The 20,016-nt window shown below is 43.6% G+C and overlaps 29 non-coding genes across 29 annotated transcripts; all 29 read left to right on the top strand.

The window, feature by feature from the left end:
- The first annotated feature begins 516 nt into the window (after nt 1-516).
- On the top strand, nt 517-590 carry trnai-aau. The gene has a single exon. It is a non-coding gene; the product is annotated as a tRNA-Ile (tRNA).
- Nucleotides 591-672: 82 nt separating this feature from the next.
- Nucleotides 673-744, top strand: trnaf-gaa. Its single transcript has one exon. It is a non-coding gene; the product is annotated as a tRNA-Phe (tRNA).
- Nucleotides 745-1,622: 878 nt separating this feature from the next.
- trnai-aau lies at nt 1,623-1,696 on the top strand. The gene has a single exon. It is a non-coding gene; the product is annotated as a tRNA-Ile (tRNA).
- Nucleotides 1,697-1,778: 82 nt separating this feature from the next.
- On the top strand, nt 1,779-1,851 carry trnaf-gaa. The gene has a single exon. It is a non-coding gene; the product is annotated as a tRNA-Phe (tRNA).
- An 877-nt stretch (nt 1,852-2,728) lies between these two features.
- On the top strand, nt 2,729-2,802 carry trnai-aau. The gene has a single exon. It is a non-coding gene; the product is annotated as a tRNA-Ile (tRNA).
- Nucleotides 2,803-3,829: 1,027 nt separating this feature from the next.
- trnai-aau lies at nt 3,830-3,903 on the top strand. Its single transcript has one exon. It is a non-coding gene; the product is annotated as a tRNA-Ile (tRNA).
- Nucleotides 3,904-3,985: 82 nt separating this feature from the next.
- Nucleotides 3,986-4,058, top strand: trnaf-gaa. Its single transcript has one exon. It is a non-coding gene; the product is annotated as a tRNA-Phe (tRNA).
- Nucleotides 4,059-4,936: 878 nt separating this feature from the next.
- On the top strand, nt 4,937-5,010 carry trnai-aau. The gene has a single exon. It is a non-coding gene; the product is annotated as a tRNA-Ile (tRNA).
- Nucleotides 5,011-5,092: 82 nt separating this feature from the next.
- trnaf-gaa lies at nt 5,093-5,165 on the top strand. The gene has a single exon. It is a non-coding gene; the product is annotated as a tRNA-Phe (tRNA).
- An 852-nt stretch (nt 5,166-6,017) lies between these two features.
- trnai-aau lies at nt 6,018-6,091 on the top strand. The gene has a single exon. It is a non-coding gene; the product is annotated as a tRNA-Ile (tRNA).
- An 82-nt stretch (nt 6,092-6,173) lies between these two features.
- trnaf-gaa lies at nt 6,174-6,244 on the top strand. The gene has a single exon. It is a non-coding gene; the product is annotated as a tRNA-Phe (tRNA).
- Nucleotides 6,245-7,121: 877 nt separating this feature from the next.
- trnai-aau lies at nt 7,122-7,195 on the top strand. Its single transcript has one exon. It is a non-coding gene; the product is annotated as a tRNA-Ile (tRNA).
- Nucleotides 7,196-7,277: 82 nt separating this feature from the next.
- Nucleotides 7,278-7,350, top strand: trnaf-gaa. Its single transcript has one exon. It is a non-coding gene; the product is annotated as a tRNA-Phe (tRNA).
- Nucleotides 7,351-8,228: 878 nt separating this feature from the next.
- trnai-aau lies at nt 8,229-8,302 on the top strand. The gene has a single exon. It is a non-coding gene; the product is annotated as a tRNA-Ile (tRNA).
- An 82-nt stretch (nt 8,303-8,384) lies between these two features.
- Nucleotides 8,385-8,457, top strand: trnaf-gaa. The gene has a single exon. It is a non-coding gene; the product is annotated as a tRNA-Phe (tRNA).
- An 879-nt stretch (nt 8,458-9,336) lies between these two features.
- trnai-aau lies at nt 9,337-9,410 on the top strand. The gene has a single exon. It is a non-coding gene; the product is annotated as a tRNA-Ile (tRNA).
- Nucleotides 9,411-9,492: 82 nt separating this feature from the next.
- On the top strand, nt 9,493-9,566 carry trnaf-gaa. The gene has a single exon. It is a non-coding gene; the product is annotated as a tRNA-Phe (tRNA).
- Nucleotides 9,567-10,444: 878 nt separating this feature from the next.
- trnai-aau lies at nt 10,445-10,518 on the top strand. The gene has a single exon. It is a non-coding gene; the product is annotated as a tRNA-Ile (tRNA).
- Nucleotides 10,519-10,600: 82 nt separating this feature from the next.
- On the top strand, nt 10,601-10,673 carry trnaf-gaa. The gene has a single exon. It is a non-coding gene; the product is annotated as a tRNA-Phe (tRNA).
- An 855-nt stretch (nt 10,674-11,528) lies between these two features.
- Nucleotides 11,529-11,602, top strand: trnai-aau. The gene has a single exon. It is a non-coding gene; the product is annotated as a tRNA-Ile (tRNA).
- Nucleotides 11,603-12,636: 1,034 nt separating this feature from the next.
- Nucleotides 12,637-12,710, top strand: trnai-aau. The gene has a single exon. It is a non-coding gene; the product is annotated as a tRNA-Ile (tRNA).
- Nucleotides 12,711-12,792: 82 nt separating this feature from the next.
- On the top strand, nt 12,793-12,865 carry trnaf-gaa. Its single transcript has one exon. It is a non-coding gene; the product is annotated as a tRNA-Phe (tRNA).
- Nucleotides 12,866-13,743: 878 nt separating this feature from the next.
- Nucleotides 13,744-13,817, top strand: trnai-aau. Its single transcript has one exon. It is a non-coding gene; the product is annotated as a tRNA-Ile (tRNA).
- An 82-nt stretch (nt 13,818-13,899) lies between these two features.
- trnaf-gaa lies at nt 13,900-13,972 on the top strand. The gene has a single exon. It is a non-coding gene; the product is annotated as a tRNA-Phe (tRNA).
- An 855-nt stretch (nt 13,973-14,827) lies between these two features.
- Nucleotides 14,828-14,901, top strand: trnai-aau. Its single transcript has one exon. It is a non-coding gene; the product is annotated as a tRNA-Ile (tRNA).
- An 82-nt stretch (nt 14,902-14,983) lies between these two features.
- Nucleotides 14,984-15,056, top strand: trnaf-gaa. Its single transcript has one exon. It is a non-coding gene; the product is annotated as a tRNA-Phe (tRNA).
- An 873-nt stretch (nt 15,057-15,929) lies between these two features.
- Nucleotides 15,930-16,003, top strand: trnai-aau. Its single transcript has one exon. It is a non-coding gene; the product is annotated as a tRNA-Ile (tRNA).
- Nucleotides 16,004-17,037: 1,034 nt separating this feature from the next.
- Nucleotides 17,038-17,111, top strand: trnai-aau. The gene has a single exon. It is a non-coding gene; the product is annotated as a tRNA-Ile (tRNA).
- An 82-nt stretch (nt 17,112-17,193) lies between these two features.
- trnaf-gaa lies at nt 17,194-17,266 on the top strand. Its single transcript has one exon. It is a non-coding gene; the product is annotated as a tRNA-Phe (tRNA).
- The last annotated feature ends 2,750 nt before the right edge of the window (nt 17,267-20,016 follow it).

Below are 20,016 nucleotides of genomic sequence, written 5' to 3'. Positions count from 1 at the left end.
GTCTTGTCAGGCTATGCTGTTGGTGGACTTGTTAGTTTGCGCTCCAGCACTTGCAGAGGCTCGGTGCATCTCAACAATTGTGCTCTGTAGCCAGCGGCCGGTTAGCTCAGTTGGTTAGAGTGTGTGATACGCTGCTCTCTGAAAGTAAGTAATGTCTTTCTTTTTCATCTGACATTGTGACATCAGTGTTACATGAGAGTTTCTTGTCATTGTTACATGAAGTTTCTTGTCATTGTTTACATGACAGTAGGTTGTCGTAAGACAAGGCTGCATGAAGTGTGAACTGGAGTTTTCTTGGATCCATAAAACAATGTGCTTTTGGAGAATGTGGGCATCGATCCCACTACCTCACGCGTGCAAAGCATTTGAGCTAATTCCCCAGCCGTTTGGAATTTCCGCAAGAAGCAACCAAGAGGGTCCAGTCTTGTCAGGCTATGCTGTTGGTGGACTTGTTTGTTGACGTGCCAGCACTTGCAGAGGCTCGGTGCATTTCAACAATTGAGCAAAATAGCAAATGGCCGGTTAGCTCAGTTGGTTAGAGTGTGGTGCTAATAACGCCAAGGTCATGGGTTCGATCCCCATACTGGCTATTATGTACATTTTGAGTGTCAAAATTATGAGTCACATGCATGTGAATTGTCAAGGGTGCCACAGAATTATGTTGAGTGAATTGCCGGAATAGCTCAGTTGGGAGAGCGTTAGACTGAAGATCTAAAGGTCCCTGGTTTGATCCCGGTTTTGACATCTGTATTTGTTCTTTCTTTATGCTCTGGCTTCAAGGAAACTTTCCACAGCTTTGTTTGTGGGCCTCAATGGTGTGTGCTACGCTGCTCCTCTGAAAGTAAGTAATGTCTTGCTTTTTCATCTGACATTTTGACATCAGTGTTACATTAAAGTTGCTTGTCATTGCTACATGACAGTAGGTTGTCGTAAGACAAGGCTGCATGAAGTGTGAACTGCAGTTTTCTTGGATCCATAAAAAAATGTGTTTTTGGGAATGCGGGCATCGATCCCACTACCTATAGCATGCTAAGCAAACACAATACCAATTGATCAAATTCCCCAGCTGTTTGGAATTGCCACAAGGAGCAACCAAGAGTGTCCAGTCTTGTCAGGCTATGCTGTTGGTGGACTTGTTAGTTTGCGCTCCAGCACTTGCAGAGGCTCGGTGCATCTCAACAATTGTGCTCTGTAGCCAGCGGCCGGTTAGCTCAGTTGGTTAGAGTGTGTGATACGCTGCTCTCTGAAAGTAAGTAATGTCTTTCTTTTTCATCTGACATTGTGACATCAGTGTTACATGAGAGTTTCTTGTCATTGTTACATGACAGTTTCTTGTCATTGTTTACATGACAGTAGGTTGTCGTAAGACAAGGCTGCATGAAGTGTGAACTGGAGTTTTCTTGGATCCATAAAACAATGTGCTTTTGGAGAATGTGGGCATCGATCCCACTACCTCACGCGTGCAAAGCATTTGAGCTAATTCCCCAGCCGTTTGGAATTTCCGCAAGAAGCAACCAAGAGGGTCCAGTCTTGTCAGGCTATGCTGTTGGTGGACTTGTTTGTTGACGTGCCAGCACTTGCAGAGGCTCGGTGCATTTCAACAATTGAGCAAAATAGCAAATGGCCGGTTAGCTCAGTTGGTTAGAGTGTGGTGCTAATAACGCCAAGGTCATGGGTTCGATCCCCATACTGGCTATTATGTACATTTTGAGTGTCAAAATTATGAGTCACATGCATGTGAATTGTCAAGGGTGCCACAGAATTATGTTGAGTGATTTGCCGGAATAGCTCAGTTGGGAGAGCGTTAGACTGAAGATCTAAAGGTCCCTGGTTCGATCCTGGGTTTCGGCATCTGTATTTGTTCTTTCTTTATGCTCTGGCTTCAAGGAAACTTTCCACAGCTTTGTTTGTGGGCCTCAATGGTGTGTGCTACGCTGCTCCTCTGAAGTAAGTAATGTCTTGCTTTTTCATCTGACATTTTGACATCAGTGTTACATTAAAGTTGCTTGTCATTGCTACATGACAGTAGGTTGTCGTAAGACAAGGCTGCATGAAGTGTGAACTGCAGTTTTCTTGGATCCATAAAAAATGTGTTTTTGGGGAATGCGGGCATCGATCCCACTACCTATAGCATGCTAAGCAAACACAATACCAATTGATCAAATTCCCCAGCTGTTTGGAATTGCCACAAGGAGCAACCAAGAGTGTCCAGTCTTGTCAGGCTATGCTGTTGGTGGACTTGTTAGTTTGCGCTCCAGCACTTGCAGAGGCTCGGTGCATCTCAACAATTGTGCTCTGTAGCCAGCGGCCGGTTAGCTCAGTTGGTTAGAGTGTGTGATACGCTGCTCTCTGAAAGTAAGTAATGTCTTTCTTTTTCATCTGACATTGTGACATCAGTGTTACATGAGAGTTTCTTGTCATTGTTACATGACAGTTTCTTGTCATTGTTTACATGACAGTAGGTTGTCGTAAGACAAGGCTGCATGAAGTGTGAACTGGAGTTTTCTTGGATCCATAAAACAATGTGCTTTTGGAGAATGTGGGCATCGATCCCACTACCTCACGCGTGCAAAGCATTTGAGCTAATTCCCCAGCCATTTGGAATTTCCGCAAGAAGCAACCAAGAGGGTCCAGTCTTGTCAGGCTATGCTGTTGGTGGACTTGTTTGTTGACGTGCCAGCACTTGCAGAGGCTCGGTGCATTTCAACAATTGAGCAAAATAGCAAATGGCCGGTTAGCTCAGTTGGTTAGAGTGTGGTGCTAATAACGCCAAGGTCATGGGTTCGATCCCCATACTGGCTATTATGTACATTTTGAGTGTCAAAATTATGAGTCACATGCATGTGAATTGTCAAGGGTGCCACAGAATTATGTTGAGTGAATTGCCGGAATAGCTCAGTTGGGAGCGTTAGACTGAAGATCTAAAGGTCCCTGGTTCGATCTGGGTTTTGACATCTGTATTTGTTCTTTCTTTATGCTCTGGCTTCAAGGAAACTTTCCACAGCTTTGTTTGTGGGCCTCAATGGTGTGTGCTACGCTGCTCCTCTGAAAGTAAGTAATGTCTTGCTTTTTCATCTGACATTTTGACATCAGTGTTACATTAAAGTTGCTTGTCATTGCTACATGACAGTAGGTTGTCGTAAGACAAGGCTGCATGAAGTGTGAACTGCAGTTTTCTTGGATCCATAAAAAATGTGTTTTTGGGAATGCGGGCATCGATCCCACTACCTATAGCATGCTAAGCAAACACAATACCAATTGATCAAATTCCCCAGCTGTTTGGAATTGCCACAAGGAGCAACCAAGAGTGTCCAGTCTTGTCAGGCTATGCTGTTGGTGGACTTGTTAGTTTGCGCTCCAGCACTTGCAGAGGCTCGGTGCATCTCAACAATTGTGCTCTGTAGCCAGCGGCCGGTTAGCTCAGTTGGTTAGAGTGTGTGATACGCTGCTCTCTGAAAGTAAGTAATGTCTTTCTTTTTCATCTGACATTGTGACATCAGTGTTACATGAGAGTTTCTTGTCATTGTTACATCAGTTTCTTGTCATTGTTTACATGACAGTAGGTTGTCGTAAGACAAGGCTGCATGAAGTGTGAACTGGAGTTTTCTTGGATCCATAAAACAATGTGCTTTTGGAGAATGTGGGCATCGATCCCACTACCTCACGCGTGCAAAGCATTTGAGCTAATTCCCCAGCCGTTTGGAATTTCCGCAAGAAGCAACCAAGAGGGTCCAGTCTTGTCAGGCTATGCTGTTGGTGGACTTGTTTGTTGACGTGCCAGCACTTGCAGAGGCTCGGTGCATTTCAACAATTGAGCAAAATAGCAAATGGCCGGTTAGCTCAGTTGGTTAGAGTGTGGTGCTAATAACGCCAAGGTCATGGGTTCGATCCCCATACTGGCTATTATGTACATTTTGAGTGTCAAAATTATGAGTCACATGCATGTGAATTGTCAAGGGTGCCACAGAATTATGTTGAGTGAATTGCCGGAATAGCTCAGTTGGGAGAGCGTTAGACTGAAGATCTAAAGGTCCCTGGTTTGATCCTGGGTTTCGGCATCTGTATTTGTTCTTTCTTTATGCTCTGGCTTCAAGGAAACTTTCCACAGCTTTGTTTGTGGGCCTCAATGGTGTGTGCTACGCTGCTCCTCTGAAAGTAAGTAATGTCTTGCTTTTTCATCTGACATTTTGACATCAGTGTTACATTAAAGTTGCTTGTCATTGCTACATGACAGTAGGTTGTCGTAAGACAAGGCTGCATGAAGTGTGAACTGCAGTTTTCTTGGATCCATAAAAAATGTGTTTTTGGGGAATGCGGGCATCGATCCCACTACCTATAGCATGCTAAGCAAACACAATACCAATTGATCAAATTCCCCAGCTGTTTGGAATTGCCACAAGGAGCAACCAAGAGTGTCCAGTCTTGTCAGGCTATGCTGTTGGTGGACTTGTTAGTTTGCGCTCCAGCACTTGCAGAGGCTCGGTGCATCTCAACAATTGTGCTCTGTAGCCAGCGGCCGGTTAGCTCAGTTGGTTAGAGTGTGTGATACGCTGCTCTCTGAAAGTAAGTAATGTCTTTCTTTTTCATCTGACATTGTGACATCAGTGTTACATGAGAGTTTCTTGTCATTGTTACATGACAGTTTCTTGTCATTGTTTACATGACAGTAGGTTGTCGTAAGACAAGGCTGCATGAAGTGTGAACTGGAGTTTTCTTGGATCCATAAAACAATGTGCTTTTGGAGAATGTGGGCATCGATCCCACTACCTCACGCGTGCAAAGCATTTGAGCTAATTCCCCAGCCGTTTGGAATTTCCGCAAGAAGCAACCAAGAGGGTCCAGTCTTGTCAGGCTATGCTGTTGGTGGACTTGTTTGTTGACGTGCCAGCACTTGCAGAGGCTCGGTGCATTTCAACAATTGAGCAAAATAGCAAATGGCCGGTTAGCTCAGTTGGTTAGAGTGTGGTGCTAATAACGCCAAGGTCATGGGTTCGATCCCCATACTGGCTATTATGTACATTTTGAGTGTCAAAATTATGAGTCACATGCATGTGAATTGTCAAGGGTGCCACAGAATTATGTTGAGTGAATTGCCGGAATAGCTCAGTTGGGAGAGCGTTAGACTGAAGATCTAAAGGTCCCTGGTTCGATCCTGGGTTTCGGCATCTGTATTTGTTCTTTCTTTATGCTCTGGCTTCAAGGAAACTTTCCACAGCTTTGTTTGTGGGCCTCAATGGTGTGTGCTACGCTGCTCCTCTGAAAGTAAGTAATGTCTTGCTTTTTCATCTGACATTTTGACATCAGTGTTACATTAAAGTTGCTTGTCATTGCTACATGACAGTAGGTTGTCGTAAGACAAGGCTGCATGAAGTGTGAACTGCAGCTTTCTTGGATCCATAAAAAATGTGTTTTTGGGGAATGCGGCATCGATCCCACTACCTATAGCATGCTAAGCAAACACAATACCAATTGATCAAATTCCCCAGCTGTTTGGAATTGCCACAAGGAGCAACCAAGAGTGTCCAGTCTTGTCAGGCTATGCTGTTGGTGGACTTGTTAGTTTGCGCTCCAGCACTTGCAGAGGCTCGGTGCATCTCAACAATTGTGCTCTGTAGCCAGCGGCCGGTTAGCTCAGTTGGTTAGAGTGTGTGATACGCTGCTCTCTGAAAGTAAGTAATGTCTTGCTTTTTCATCTGACATTTTGACATCAGTGTTACATTAAAGTTGCTTGTCATTGCTACATGACAGTAGGTTGTCGTAAGACAAGGCTGCATGAAGTGTGAACTGGAGTTTTCTTGGATCCATAAAACAATGTGCTTTTGGAGAATGTGGGCATCGATCCCACTACCTCACGCGTGCAAAGCATTTGAGCTAATTCCCCAGCCGTTTGGAATTTCCGCAAGAAGCAACCAAGAGGGTCCAGTCTTGTCAGGCTATGCTGTTGGTGGACTTGTTTGTTGACGTGCCAGCACTTGCAGAGGCTCGGTGCATTTCAACAATTGAGCAAAATAGCAAATGGCCGGTTAGCTCAGTTGGTTAGAGTGTGGTGCTAATAACGCCAAGGTCATGGGTTCGATCCCCATACTGGCTATTATGTACATTTTGAGTGTCAAAATTATGAGTCACATGCATGTGAATTGTCAAGGGTGCCACAGAATTATGTTGAGTGAATTGCCGGAATAGCTCAGTTGGGAGAGTTAGACTGAAGATCTAAAGGTCCCTGGTTTGATCCCGGGTTTTGGCATCTGTATTTGTTCTTTCTTTATGCTCTGGCTTCAAGGAAACTTTCCACAGCTTTGTTTGTGGGCCTCAATGGTGTGTGCTACGCTGCTCCTCTGAAAGTAAGTAATGTCTTGCTTTTTCATCTGACATTTTGACATCAGTGTTACATTAAAGTTGCTTGTCATTGCTACATGACAGTAGGTTGTCGTAAGACAAGGCTGCATGAAGTGTGAACTGCAGCTTTCTTGGATCCATAAAAAATGTGTTTTTGGGGAATGCGGGCATCGATCCCACTACCTATAGCATGCTAAGCAAACACAACACCAATTGATCAAATTCCCCAGCTGTTTGGAATTGCCACAAGGAGCAACCAAGAGTGTCCAGTCTTGTCAGGCTATGCTGTTGGTGGACTTGTTAGTTTGCGCTCCAGCACTTGCAGAGGCTCGGTGCATCTCAACAATTGTGCTCTGTAGCCAGCGGCCGGTTAGCTCAGTTGGTTAGAGTGTGTGATACGCTGCTCTCTGAAAGTAAGTAATGTCTTTCTTTTTCATCTGACATTGTGACATCAGTGTTACATGAGAGTTTCTTGTCATTGTTACATGACAGTTTCTTGTCATTGTTTACATGACAGTAGGTTGTCGTAAGACAAGGCTGCATGAAGTGTGAACTGGAGTTTTCTTGGATCCATAAAACAATGTGCTTTTGGAGAATGTGGGCATCGATCCCACTACCTCACGCGTGCAAAGCATTTGAGCTAATTCCCAGCCGTTTGGAATTTCCGCAAGAAGCAACCAAGAGGGTCCAGTCTTGTCAGGCTATGCTGTTGGTGGACTTGTTTGTTGACGTGCCAGCACTTGCAGAGGCTCGGTGCATTTCAACAATTGAGCAAAATAGCAAATGGCCGGTTAGCTCAGTTGGTTAGAGTGTGGTGCTAATAACGCCAAGGTCATGGGTTCGATCCCCATACTGGCTATTATGTACATTTTGAGTGTCAAAATTATGAGTCACATGCATGTGAATTGTCAAGGGTGCCACAGAATTATGTTGAGTGAATTGCCGGAATAGCTCAGTTGGGAGAGCGTTAGACTGAAGATCTAAAGGTCCCTGGTTCGATCCCGGGTTTCGGCATCTGTATTTGTTCTTTCTTTATGCTCTGGCTTCAAGGAAACTTTCCACAGCTTTGTTTGTGGGCCTCAATGGTGTGTGCTACGCTGCTCCTCTGAAAGTAAGTAATGTCTTGCTTTTTCATCTGACATTTTGACATCAGTGTTACATTAAAGTTGCTTGTCATTGCTACATGACAGTAGGTTGTCGTAAGACAAGGCTGCATGAAGTGTGAACTGCAGCTTTCTTGGATCCATAAAAAATGTGTTTTTGGGGAATGCGGGCATCGATCCCACTACCTATAGCATGCTAAGCAAACACAATACCAATTGATCAAATTCCCCAGCTGTTTGGAATTGCCACAAGGAGCAACCAAGAGTGTCCAGTCTTGTCAGGCTATGCTGTTGGTGGACTTGTTAGTTTGCGCTCCAGCACTTGCAGAGGCTCGGTGCATCTCAACAATTGTGCTCTGTAGCCAGCGGCCGGTTAGCTCAGTTGGTTAGAGTGTGTGATACGCTGCTCTCTGAAAGTAAGTAATGTCTTTCTTTTTCATCTGACATTGTGACATCAGTGTTACATGAGAGTTTCTTGTCATTGTTACATGACAGTTTCTTGTCATTGTTTACATGACAGTAGGTTGTCGTAAGACAAGGCTGCATGAAGTGTGAACTGGAGTTTTCTTGGATCCATAAAACAATGTGCTTTTGGAGAATGTGGGCATCGATCCCACTACCTCACGCGTGCAAAGCATTTGAGCTAATTCCCCAGCCGTTTGGAATTTCCGCAAGAAGCAACCAAGAGGGTCCAGTCTTGTCAGGCTATGCTGTTGGTGGACTTGTTTGTTGACGTGCCAGCACTTGCAGAGGCTCGGTGCATTTCAACAATTGAGCAAAATAGCAAATGGCCGGTTAGCTCAGTTGGTTAGAGTGTGGTGCTAATAACGCCAAGGTCATGGGTTCGATCCCCATACTGGCTATTATGTACATTTTGAGTGTCAAAATTATGAGTCACATGCATGTGAATTGTCAAGGGTGCCACAGAATTATGTTGATTGAATTGCCGGAATAGCTCATTTGGGAGAGTGCTAGACTGAAGATCTAAAGGTCCCTGGTTCGATCCTGGGTTTTGACATCTGTATTTGTTCTTTCTTTATGCTCTGGCTTCAAGGAAACTTTCCAAAGCTTTGTTTAAGGGCCTCAATGGTGTGTGCTACGCTGCTCCTCTGAAAGTAAGTCATGTCTTGCTTTTTCATCTGACATTTTGACATCAGTGTTACATTAAAGTTGCTTGTCATTGCTACATGACAGTAGGTTGTCGTAAGACAAGGCTGCATGAAGTGTGAACTGCAGCTTTCTTGGATTCACAAAAAAATGTGTTTTTTGGGAATGCGGGCATCGATCCCACTACCTATAGCATGCTAAGCAAACACAATACCAATTGATCAAATTCCCCAGCTGTTTGGAATTGCCACAAGGAGCAACCAAGAGTGTCCAGTCTTGTCAGGCTATGCTGTTGGTGGACTTGTTAGTTTGCGCTCCAGCACTTGCAGAGGCTCGGTGCATCTCAACAATTGTGCTCTGTAGCCAGCGGCCGGTTAGCTCAGTTGGTTAGAGTGTGTGATACGCTGCTCTCTGAAAGTAAGTAATGTCTTTCTTTTTCATCTGACATTGTGACATCAGTGTTACATGAGAGTTTCTTGTCATTGTTACATGACAGTTTCTTGTCATTGTTTACATGACAGTAGGTTGTCGTAAGACAAGGCTGCATGAAGTGTGAACTGGAGTTTTCTTGGATCCATAAAACAATGTGCTTTTGGAGAATGTGGGCATCGATCCCACTACCTCACGCGTGCAAAGCATTTGAGCTAATTCCCCAGCCGTTTGGAATTTCCGCAAGAAGCAACCAAGAGGGTCCAGTCTTGTCAGGCTATGCTGTTGGTGGACTTGTTTGTTGACGTGCCAGCACTTGCAGAGGCTCGGTGCATTTCAACAATTGAGCAAAATAGCAAATGGCCGGTTAGCTCAGTTGGTTAGAGTGTGGTGCTAATAACGCCAAGGTCATGGGTTCGATCCCCATACTGGCTATTATGTACATTTTGAGTGTCAAAATTATGAGTCACATGCATGTGAATTGTCAAGGGTGCCACAGAATTATGTTGAGTGAATTGCCGGAATAGCTCAGTTTGGGAGAGCGTTAGACTGAAGATCTGAAGGTCCCTGGTTTGATCCTGGGTTTCGGCATCTGTATTTGTTCTTTCTTTATGCTCTGGCTTCAAGGAAACTTTCCACAGCTTTGTTTGTGGGCCTCAATGGTGTGTGCTACGCTGCTCCTCTGAAAGTAAGTAATGTCTTGCTTTTTCATCTCACATTTTGACATCAGTGTTACATTAAAGTTGCTTGTCATTGCTACATGACAGTAGGTTGTCGTAAGACAAGGCTGCATGAAGTGTGAACTGCAGCTTCCTTGGATCCACAAAAAAATGTGTTTTTGGGGAATGCGGGCATCGATCCCACTACCTATAGCATGCTAAGCAAACACAATACCAATTGATCAAATCCCCAGCTGTTTGGAATTGCCACAAGGAGCAACCAATAGTGTCCAGTCTTGTCAGGCTATGCTGTTGGTGGACTTGTTAGTTTGCGCTCCAGCACTTGCAGAGGCTCGGTGCATCTCAACAATTGTGCTCTGTAGCCAGCGGCCGGTTAGCTCAGTTGGTTAGAGTGTGTGATACGCTGCTCTCTGAAAGTAAGTAATGTCTTTCTTTTTCATCTGACATTGTGACATCAGTGTTACATGAGAGTTTCTTGTCATTGTTACATGACAGTTTCTTGTCATTGTTTACATGACAGTAGGTTGTCGTAAGACAAGGCTGCATGAAGTGTGAACTGGAGTTTTCTTGGATCCATAAAACAATGTGCTTTTGGACAATGTGGGCATCGATCCCACTACCTCACGCGTACAAAGCATTTGAGCTAATTCCCCAGCCATTTGGAATTTCCGCAAGAAGCAACCAAGAGGTTCCAGTCTTGTCAGGCTATGCTGTTGGTGGACTTGTTTGTTGACGTGCCAGCACTTGCAGAGGCTCGGTGCATTTCAACAATTGAGCAAAATAGCAAATGGATGGTTAGCTCAGTTGGTTAGAGTGTGCTGCTAATAACGCCAAGGTCATGGGTTCGATCCCCATACTGGCTATTATGTACATTTTGAGTGTCAAAATTATGAGTCACATGCATGTGAATTGTCAAGGGTGCCACAGAATTATGTTGAGTTAATTGCCGGAATAGCTCAGTTGGGAGAGCGTTAGACTGAAGATCTAAAGGTCCCTGGTTCGATCCTGGGTTTCGGCATCTGTATTTGTTCTTTCTTTATGCTCTGGCTTCAAGGAAACTTTCCACAGCTTTGTTTGTGGGCCTCAATGGTGTGTGCTACGCTGCTCCTCTGAAAGTAAGTAATGTCTTGCTTTTTCATCTGACATTTTGACATCAGTGTTACATTAAAGTTGCTTGTCATTGCTACATGACAGTAGGTTGTCGTAAGACAAGGCTGCATGAAGTGTGAACTGCAGCTTTCTTGGATCCACAAAAAAATGTGTTTTTGGGGAATGCGGGCATCGATCCCACTACCTATAGCATGCTAAGCAAACACAATACCAATTGATCAAATTCCCCAGCTGTTTGGAATTGCCACAAGGAGCAACCAAGAGTGTCCAGTCTTGTCAGGCTATGCTGTTGGTGGACTTGTTAGTTTGCGCTCCAGCACTTGCAGAGGCTCGGTGCATCTCAACAATTGTGCTCTGTAGCCAGCGGCCGGTTAGCTCAGTTGGTTAGAGTGTGTGATACGCTGCTCTCTGAAAGTAAGTAATGTCTTTCTTTTTCATCTGACATTTTGACATCAGTGTTACATTAAAGTTTCTTGTCATTGTTTACATGACAGTAGGTTGTCGTAAGACAAGGCTGCATGAAGTGTGAACTGGAGTTTTCTTGGATCCATAAAACAATGTGCTTTTGGAGAATGTGGGCATCGATCCCACTACCTCACGCGTGCAAAGCATTTGAGCTAATTCCCCAGCCGTTTGGAATTTCCGCAAGAAGCAACCAAGAGGGTCCAGTCTTGTCAGGCTATGCTGTTGGTGGACTTGTTTGTTGACGTGCCAGCACTTGCAGAGGCTTGGTGCATTCCAACAATTGAGCAAAATAGCAAATGGCCAGTTAGCTCAGTTGGTTAGAGTATGGTGCTAATAACGCCAAGGTCATGGGTTCGATCCCCATACTGGCTATCATGTACATTTTGAGTGTCAAAATTATGAGTCACATGCATGTGAATTGTCAAGGGTGCCACAGAATTATGTTGAGTGAATTGCCGGAATAGCTCATTTGGGAGAGTGCTAGACTGAAGATCTAAAGGTCCCTGGTTTGATCCCGGCTTTTGACATCTGTATTTGTTCTTTCTTTATGCTCTGGCTTCAAGGAAACTTTCCACAGCTTTGTTTAAGGGCCTCAATGGTGTGTGCTACGCTGCTCCTCTGAAAGTAAGTCATGTCTTGCTTTTTCATCTGACATTTTGACATCAGTGTTACATTAAAGTTGCTTGTCATTGCTACATGACAGTAGGTTGTCGTAAGACAAGGCTGCATGAAGTGTGAACTGCAGCTTTCTTGGATTCACAAAAAAATGTGTTTTTTGGGAATGCGGGCATCGATCCCACTACCTATAGCATGCTAAGCAAACACAACACCAATTGATCAAATTCCCCAGCTGTTTGGAATTGCCACAAGGAGCAACCAAGAGTGTCCAGTCTTGTCAGGCTATGCTGTTGGTGGACTTGTTAGTTTGCGCTCCAGCACTTGCAGAGGCTCGGTGCATCTCAACAATTGTGCTCTGTAGCCAGCGGCCGGTTAGCTCAGTTGGTTAGAGTGTGTGATACGCTGCTCTCTGAAAGTAAGTAATGTCTTTCTTTTTCATCTGACATTGTGACATCAGTGTTACATGAGAGTTTCTTGTCATTGTTACATGACAGTTTCTTGTCATTGTTTACATGACAGTAGGTTGTCTTAAGACAAGGCTGCATGAAGTGTGAACTGGAGTTTTCTTGGATCCATAAAACAATGTGCTTTTGGAGAATGTGGGCATCGATCCCACTACCTCACGCGTGCAAAGCATTTGAGCTAATTCCCCAGCCGTTTGGAATTTCCGCAAGAAGCAACCAAGAGGGTCCAGTCTTGTCAGGCTATGCTGTTGGTGGACTTGTTTGTTGACGTGCCAGCACTTGCAGAGGCTCGGTGCATTTCAACAATTGAGCAAAATAGCAAATGGCCGGTTAGCTCAGTTGGTTAGAGTGTGGTGCTAATAACGCCAAGGTCATGGGTTCGATCCCCATACTGGCTATTATGTACATTTTGAGTGTCAAAATTATGAGTCACATGCATGTGAATTGTCAAGGGTGCCACAGAATTATGTTGAGTGAATTGCCGGAATAGCTCAGTTGGGAGAGCGTTAGACTGAAGATCTAAAGGTCCCTGGTTCGATCCTGGGTTTCGGCATCTGTATTTGTTCTTTCTTTATGCTCTGGCTTCAAGGAAACTTTCCACAGCTTTGTTTGTGGGCCTCAATGGTGTGTGCTACGCTGCTCCTCTGAAAGTAAGTAATGTCTTGCTTTTTCATCTGACATTTTGACATCAGTGTTACATTAAAGTTGCTTGTCATTGCTACATGACAGTAGGTTGTCGTAAGACAAGGCTGCATGAAGTGTGAACTGCAGCTTTCTTGGATCCACAAAAAAATGTGTTTTTGGGAATGCGGGCATCGATCCCACTACCTATAGCATGCTAAGCAAACACAATACCAATTGATCAAATTCCCCAGCTGTTTGGAATTGCCACAAAGAGCAACCAAGAGTGTCCAGTCTTGTCAGGCTATGCTGTTGGTGGACTTGTTAGTTTGCGCTCCAGCACTTGCAGAGGCTCGGTGCATCTCAACAATTGTGCTCTGTAGCCAGCGGCCGGTTAGCTCAGTTGGTTAGAGTGTGTGATACGCTGCTCTCTGAAAGTAAGTAATGTCTTTCTTTTTCATCTGACATTGTGACATAAGTGTTACATGAGAGCTTCTTGTCATTGTTACATGACAGTTTCTTGTCATTGTTTACATGACAGTAGGTTGTCTTAAGACAAGGCTGCATGAAGTGTGAACTGGAGTTTTCTTGGATCCATAAAACAATGTGCTTTTGGAGAATGTGGGCATCGATCCCACTACCTCACGCGTGCAAAGCATTTGAGCTAATTCCCCAGCCGTTTGGAATTTCCGCAAGAAGCAACCAAGAGGGTCCAGTCTTGTCAGGCTATGCTGTTGGTGGACTTGTTTGTTGACGTGCCAGCACTTGCAGAGGCTCGGTGCATTTCAACAATTGAGCAAAATAGCAAATGGCCGGTTAGCTCAGTTGGTTAGAGTGTGGTGCTAATAACGCCAAGGTCATGGGTTCGATCCCCATACTGGCTATTATGTACATTTTGAGTGTCAAAATTATGAGTCACATGCATGTGAATTGTCAAGGGTGCCACGGAATTTGGTTGAGTGATTTGCCGGAATAGCTCAGTTGGGAGAGCGTTAGACTGAAGATCTAAAGCTCCCTGGTTCGATCCCGGGTTTCGGCATCTGTATTCGTTCTTTCTTTATGCTCTGGCTTCAAGGAAACTTTCCACAGCTTTGTTTGTGGTCCTCAATGGTGTGTGCTACGCTGCTCCTCTGAAAGTAAGTAATGTCTTGCTTTTTCATCTGACATTTTGACATCAGTGTTACATTAAAGTTGCTTGTCATTGCTACATGACAGTAGGTTGTCGTAAGACAAGGCTGCATGAAGTGTGAACTGCAGCTTTCTTGGATCCACAAAATAATGTGTTTTTGGGGAATGCGGGCATCGATCCCACTACCTATAGCATGCTAAGCAAACACAATACCAATTGATCAAATTCCCCAGCTGTTTGGAATTGCCACAAGGAGCAACCAAGAGTGTCCAGTCTTGTCAGGCTATGCTGTTGGTGGACTTGTTAGTTTGCGCTCCAGCACTTGCAGAGGCTCGGTGCATCTCAACAATTGTGCTCTGTAGCCAGCGGCCGGTTAGCTCAGTTGGTTAGAGTGTGTGATACGCTGCTCTCTGAAAGTAAGTAATGTCTTTCTTTTTCATCTGACATTGTGACATTAGTGTTACATGAGAGTTTCTTGTCATTGTTTACATGACAGTAGGTTGTCTTAAGACAAGGCTGCATGAAGTGTGAACTGGAGTTTTCTTGGATCCATAAAACAATGTGCTTTTGGAGAATGTGGGCATCGATCCCACTACCTCACGCGTGCAAAGCATTTGAGCTAATTCCCCAGCCGTTTGGAATTTCCGCAAGAAGCAACCAAGAGGGTCCAGTCTTGTCAGGCTATGCTGTTGGTGGACTTGTTTGTTGACGTGCCAGCACTTGCAGAGGCTCGGTGCATTTCAACAATTGAGCAAAATAGCAAATGGCCGGTTAGCTCAGTTGGTTAGAGTGTGGTGCTAATAACGCCAAGGTCATGGGTTCGATCACCATACTGGCTATTATGTACATTTTGAGTGTCAAAATTATGAGTCACATGCATGTGAATTGTCAAGGGTGCCACTGAATTGTTTTGAGTGATTTGCCGGATTAGCTCAGTTGGGAGAGCGTTAGACTGAAGATCTAATGGTCCCTGGTTCGATCCCGGGTTTCGGCATCTGTATTTGTTCTTTCATTATGCTCTGGCTTCAAGGAAACTTTCCACAGCTTTGTTTGTGGGCCTCAATGGTGTGTGCTTCGCTGCTCCTCTGAAAGTAAGTAATGTCTTGCTTTTTCATCTGACATTTTGACATCAGTGTTACATTAAAGTTGCTTGTCATTGCTACATGACAGTAGGTTGCCGTAAGACAAGGCTGCATGAAGTGTGAACTGCAGCTTTCTTGGATCCACAAAATAATGTGTTTTTGGGGAATGCGGGCATCGATCCCACTACCTATAGCATGCTAAGCAAACACAATACCAATTGATAAAATTCCCCAGCTGTTTGGAATTGCCACAAGGAGCAACCAAGAGTGTCCAGTCTTGTCAGGCTATGCTGTTGGTGGACTTGTTAGTTTGCGCTCCAGCACTTGCAGAGGCTCGGTGCATCTCAACAATTGTGCTCTGTAGCCAGCGGCCGGTTAGCTCAGTTGGTTAGAGTGTGTGATACGCTGCTCTCTGAAAGTAAGTAATCTCTTTCTTTTTCATCTGACATTGTGACATCAGTGTTACATGAGAGTTTCTTGTCATTGTTACATGAGTTTCTTGTCATTGTTTACATGACAGTAGGTTTAAGACAAGGCTGCATGAAGTGTGAACTGGAGTTTTCTTGGATCCATAAAACAATGTGCTTTTGGAGAATGTGAGCATCGATCCCACTACCTCACGCGTGCAAAGCATTTGAGCTAATTCCAGAGCCGTTTGGAATTTCCGCAAGAAGCAACCAAGAGGGTCCAGTCTTGTCAGGCTATCCTGTTGGTGGACTTGTTTGTTGACGTGCCAGCACTTGCAGAGGCTCGGTGCATTTCAACAATTGAGCAAAATAGCAAATGGCCGGTTAGCTCAGTTGGTTAGAGTATGGTGCTAATAACGCCAAGGTCATGGGTTCGATCCCCATACTGGTTATTATCTACATTTTGAGTGTCAAAATTATGAGTCACATGCATGTGATTTGTCAAGGGTGCCACAGAATTATGTTGACAGAGTTGTCGGAATAGCTCATTTGGGTGAGCGTTAGACTTAACATCTGAAGGTTCTTGTTTCGGTCCTGGGTTTCGGCATCTGTATTTGTTCTTTCTTTATGCTCTGGCTTCAAGGAAACTTTCCACAGCCTTGTTTGAGGGCCTCAATGGTGTGTGCTACGCTGCTCCTCTGAAAGTAAGTAATGTCTTGCTTTTTCATCTGACATTTTGACATCAGTGTTACATTAAAGTTGCTTGTCATTGCAACATGACAGTAGGTTGTCGTAAGACAAGGCTGCATGAAGTGTGAACTGCAGCTTTCTTGTATCAACAAAAAAATGTGTTTTTGGGGAATGCAGGCATCGATCCCACTACCTATAGCATGCTAAGCAAACACAATACCAATTGATCAAATTCCCCAGCTGTTTGGAATTGCCACAAGGAGCAACCAAGAGTGTCCAGTCTTGTCAGGCTATGCTGTTGGTGGAATTGTTAGTTTGCGCTCCAGCACTTGCAGAGGCTCGGTGCATCTCAACAATTGTGCTCTGTAGCCAGTGGCCGGTTAGCTCAGTTGGTTAGAGTGTGTGATACGCTGCTCTCTGAAAGTAAGTAATGTCTTTCTTTTTCATCTGACATTGTGACATCAATGTTACATGAGAGTTTCTTGTTATTGTTACATGAAAGTTGCTTGTCATTGTTTACATGACAGTAGGTTGTCGTAAGACAAGGCTGCATGAAGTGTGAACTGGAGTTTTCTTGGATCCATAAAACAATGTGCTTTTGGACAATGTGGGCATCGATCCCACTACCTCACGCGTACAAAGCATTTGAACTAATTCCCCAGCCGTTTGGAATTTCCGCAAGAAGCAACCAAGAGGTTCCAGTCTTGTCAGGCTATGCTGTTGGTGGACTTGTTTGTTGACGTGCCAGCACTTGCAGATGTTCGGTGCATTTCAACAATTGAGCAAAATAGCAAATGGACGGTTAGCTCAGTTTGTTAGAGTGTGGTGCTAATAACGCCAAAGTCATGGGTTCGATCCCCATACTGGCTATTATGTAGATTTTGAGTGTCAAAATTATGAGTCACATGCATGTGAATTGTCAAGGGTGCCACGGAATTAGTTTAAGTGAATTGCCGGAATAGCTTAGTTGGGAGAGCTTTAGATTGAAGATCTAAAGGTCCCTGGTTCGATCCTGGGTTTTGGCATCTGTATTTGTTCTTTCTTTATGCTCTGGCTTCAAGGAAACTTTCCACAGCTTTGTTTGTGGGCCTCAATGGTGTGTGCTACGCTGCTCCTCTGAAAGTAAGTAATGTCTTGCTTTTTCATCTGACATTTTGACATCAGTGTTACATTAAAGTTGCTTGTCATTGCTACATGACAGTAGGTTGTCGTAAGACAAGGCTGCATGAAGTGTGAACTGCAGCTTTCTTGGATCCATAAAACAATGTGCTTTTGGAGAATACGGGCATCGATCCCACTACCTATAGCAAGCTAAGCAAACACAATACCAATTGATCAAATTCCCCAGCTGTTTGGAATTGCCACAAGGAGCAACCAAGAGTGTCCAGTCTTGTCAGGCTATGCTGATGTTGGACTTGTTAGTTTGCGCTCCAGCACTTGCAGAGGCTCGGTGCATCTCAACAATTGTGCTCTGTAGCCAGCGGCCGGTTAGCTCAGTTGGTTAGAGTGTGTGATACGCTGCTCTCTGAAAGTAAGTAATGTCTTTCTTTTTCATCTGACATTGTGACATCAGTGTTACATGAGAGTTTCTTGTCATTGTTACATGACAGTTTCTTGTCATTGTTTACATGACAGTAGGTTGTCGTAAGACAAGGCTGCATGAATTGTGAACTGGAGTTTTCTTGGATCCATAAAACAATGTGCTTTTGGAGAATGTGGGCATCGATCCCACTACCTCACGCGTGCAAAGCATTTGTGCTAATTCTCCAGCCGTTTGGAATTTCCGCAAGAAGCAACCGAGAGGGTCCAGTCTTGTAAGGGAAGTCCCCTCTGTATTGGACAAAAATGAATGGCAAGTCATTGGCATCGGACAAACCATATACACATTGGCCAATACCACCCAATTCGGCGTTGATTCATGCAAAGTGTATTGCAAATGCCATATGGCAATTGCCAGTTGTAACACTTTAAAAATTCAACAGGGGGCGAATGCGCTCCACCGGGGTTGTTCATATTGGAAATGTAACCCAAGTCAACGTCCAAAAGTAAAATTTTGAAAAAATGAAATTTTTGTCAAAAACTTCACACACCCTTAAAAAAGTGCTTTCTGGACCGTTTTTAGAAATTCTTTCGATTTTTTTTGTCAACTACACATGTGTAAGAACTGTATGAATATACTTTTGTCCAATTTTATTATCATAATTTTTTTTTTTTACATGCGCATAAGGAATATGTTTTGTCCAATTTCAATATGATTTCATAGGAAGTTAAATGTCAAAAGTCAAAAATGTCAAAATTTTGTAAAAAACTTCACACACCCTTAAAAAGTGCTTTCTGGACCGTTTTTTGAAATTCTTTCATTTTTTTTGTCAATTACACATGTGTAAGAACTGTATGAATATACTTTTGACCAATTTTATTATCATATTTTTTTATATATTTTTTTAAATTGTGCATAAGGAATTTTTTTGTGGGCCAAATGACATAAGATATTTGACATGCTCAAAAATCCTGCAGAAATGCAAAATTGACTGGCCTGATGAACTCGGGATGGCCGGGCAGTGATAGTTGTTCCTTTCCATCACTCGTTGTGTTGACTTCATCATGTCCATTTTGTGATGTTTTTTCACTATATAATCATATTGCAAGTGCACGTGCATTTGCAATATGGTTCAATGGACAATTACTATATGAAATTTGACATGCTCAAAAATCCTGCAGAAATGCAAAATTGACTGGCCAGATGAACTTGGGATGGCCTGACAGTGATAGTTGCTCCTTTCCATCACTCGTTGTGTTGACTTCATCATGTCCATTTTGTGATGTTTTTTCACTATATAATCATATTGCAAGTGCACGTGCATTTGCAATATGTTTCAATGTGCATTTACCATATGAAATTTGACCTTGCTCAAAAATGCAAAATTGACTGGTCTGATGAACACAGGATGGCCGAGCAGTGATAGTTGTACATTTCCATCACTCGTTGTGTTGATTTCATCATGTCCATTTGTTTATGTTTTCTCACTTTTGCAAAGTCCCTGTGCATTTGCAATATGGTTCAATGGGCAGGTACCATCACGAATTTGTCATGCTATAAAAATCCTGCAGGAATGCGAAATTGACTGGCCTGATGAACACAGGATGGCCTGGCAGTGATAGTTGTTCCTTTCCATCACTCGTTGTGTTGATTTCATCATGTCCATTAGGTGATGTTTTTTCACTATAGAATCATATTGCAAATGCACGTGCATTGTTGTGCAACTGGTAACCCAACAATTAAAATATGGTTGTAAATGCATTTACCGGGACTCCTATTATCCATGCCCGCTATGGGAGTACCCTACTACGGCCCTCTATCTATGGGGGCAGTCCTGAGTGCTTTATGGACTGTTTAAAATATTCTGATGGATACGCATTGTTGTGCAACTGGTGATTGAAAATAGGCACCTGGTAACCCAAAAATGAAAATATGGTTGTGAATGCATTTACCGGTCATTCTGATATTAATGCCCGCTATGGGAACACAGGATGGCCGGGCAGTGATAGTTGTTCCTTTCCATCACTCGTTGTGTTGATTTCATCATGTCCATTAGGTGATGTTTTTTCACTATAGAATCATATTGTAAGTGCACGTGCATTTGCAATATGTTTCAATGTGCATTTACCATATGAAATTTGACATGCTCAAAAATGCAAAATTGACTGGTCTGATGAACACAGGATGGCCGAGCAGTGATAGTTGTACATTTCCATCACTCATTGTGTTGATTTC

Source organism: Oncorhynchus gorbuscha, linkage group LG03 (assembly GCF_021184085.1).
Source record: "Oncorhynchus gorbuscha isolate QuinsamMale2020 ecotype Even-year linkage group LG03, OgorEven_v1.0, whole genome shotgun sequence".
Lineage (NCBI taxonomy): Eukaryota > Metazoa > Chordata > Actinopteri > Salmoniformes > Salmonidae > Oncorhynchus > Oncorhynchus gorbuscha.
This window is presented reverse-complemented; position numbering and strand designations above follow the sequence as displayed.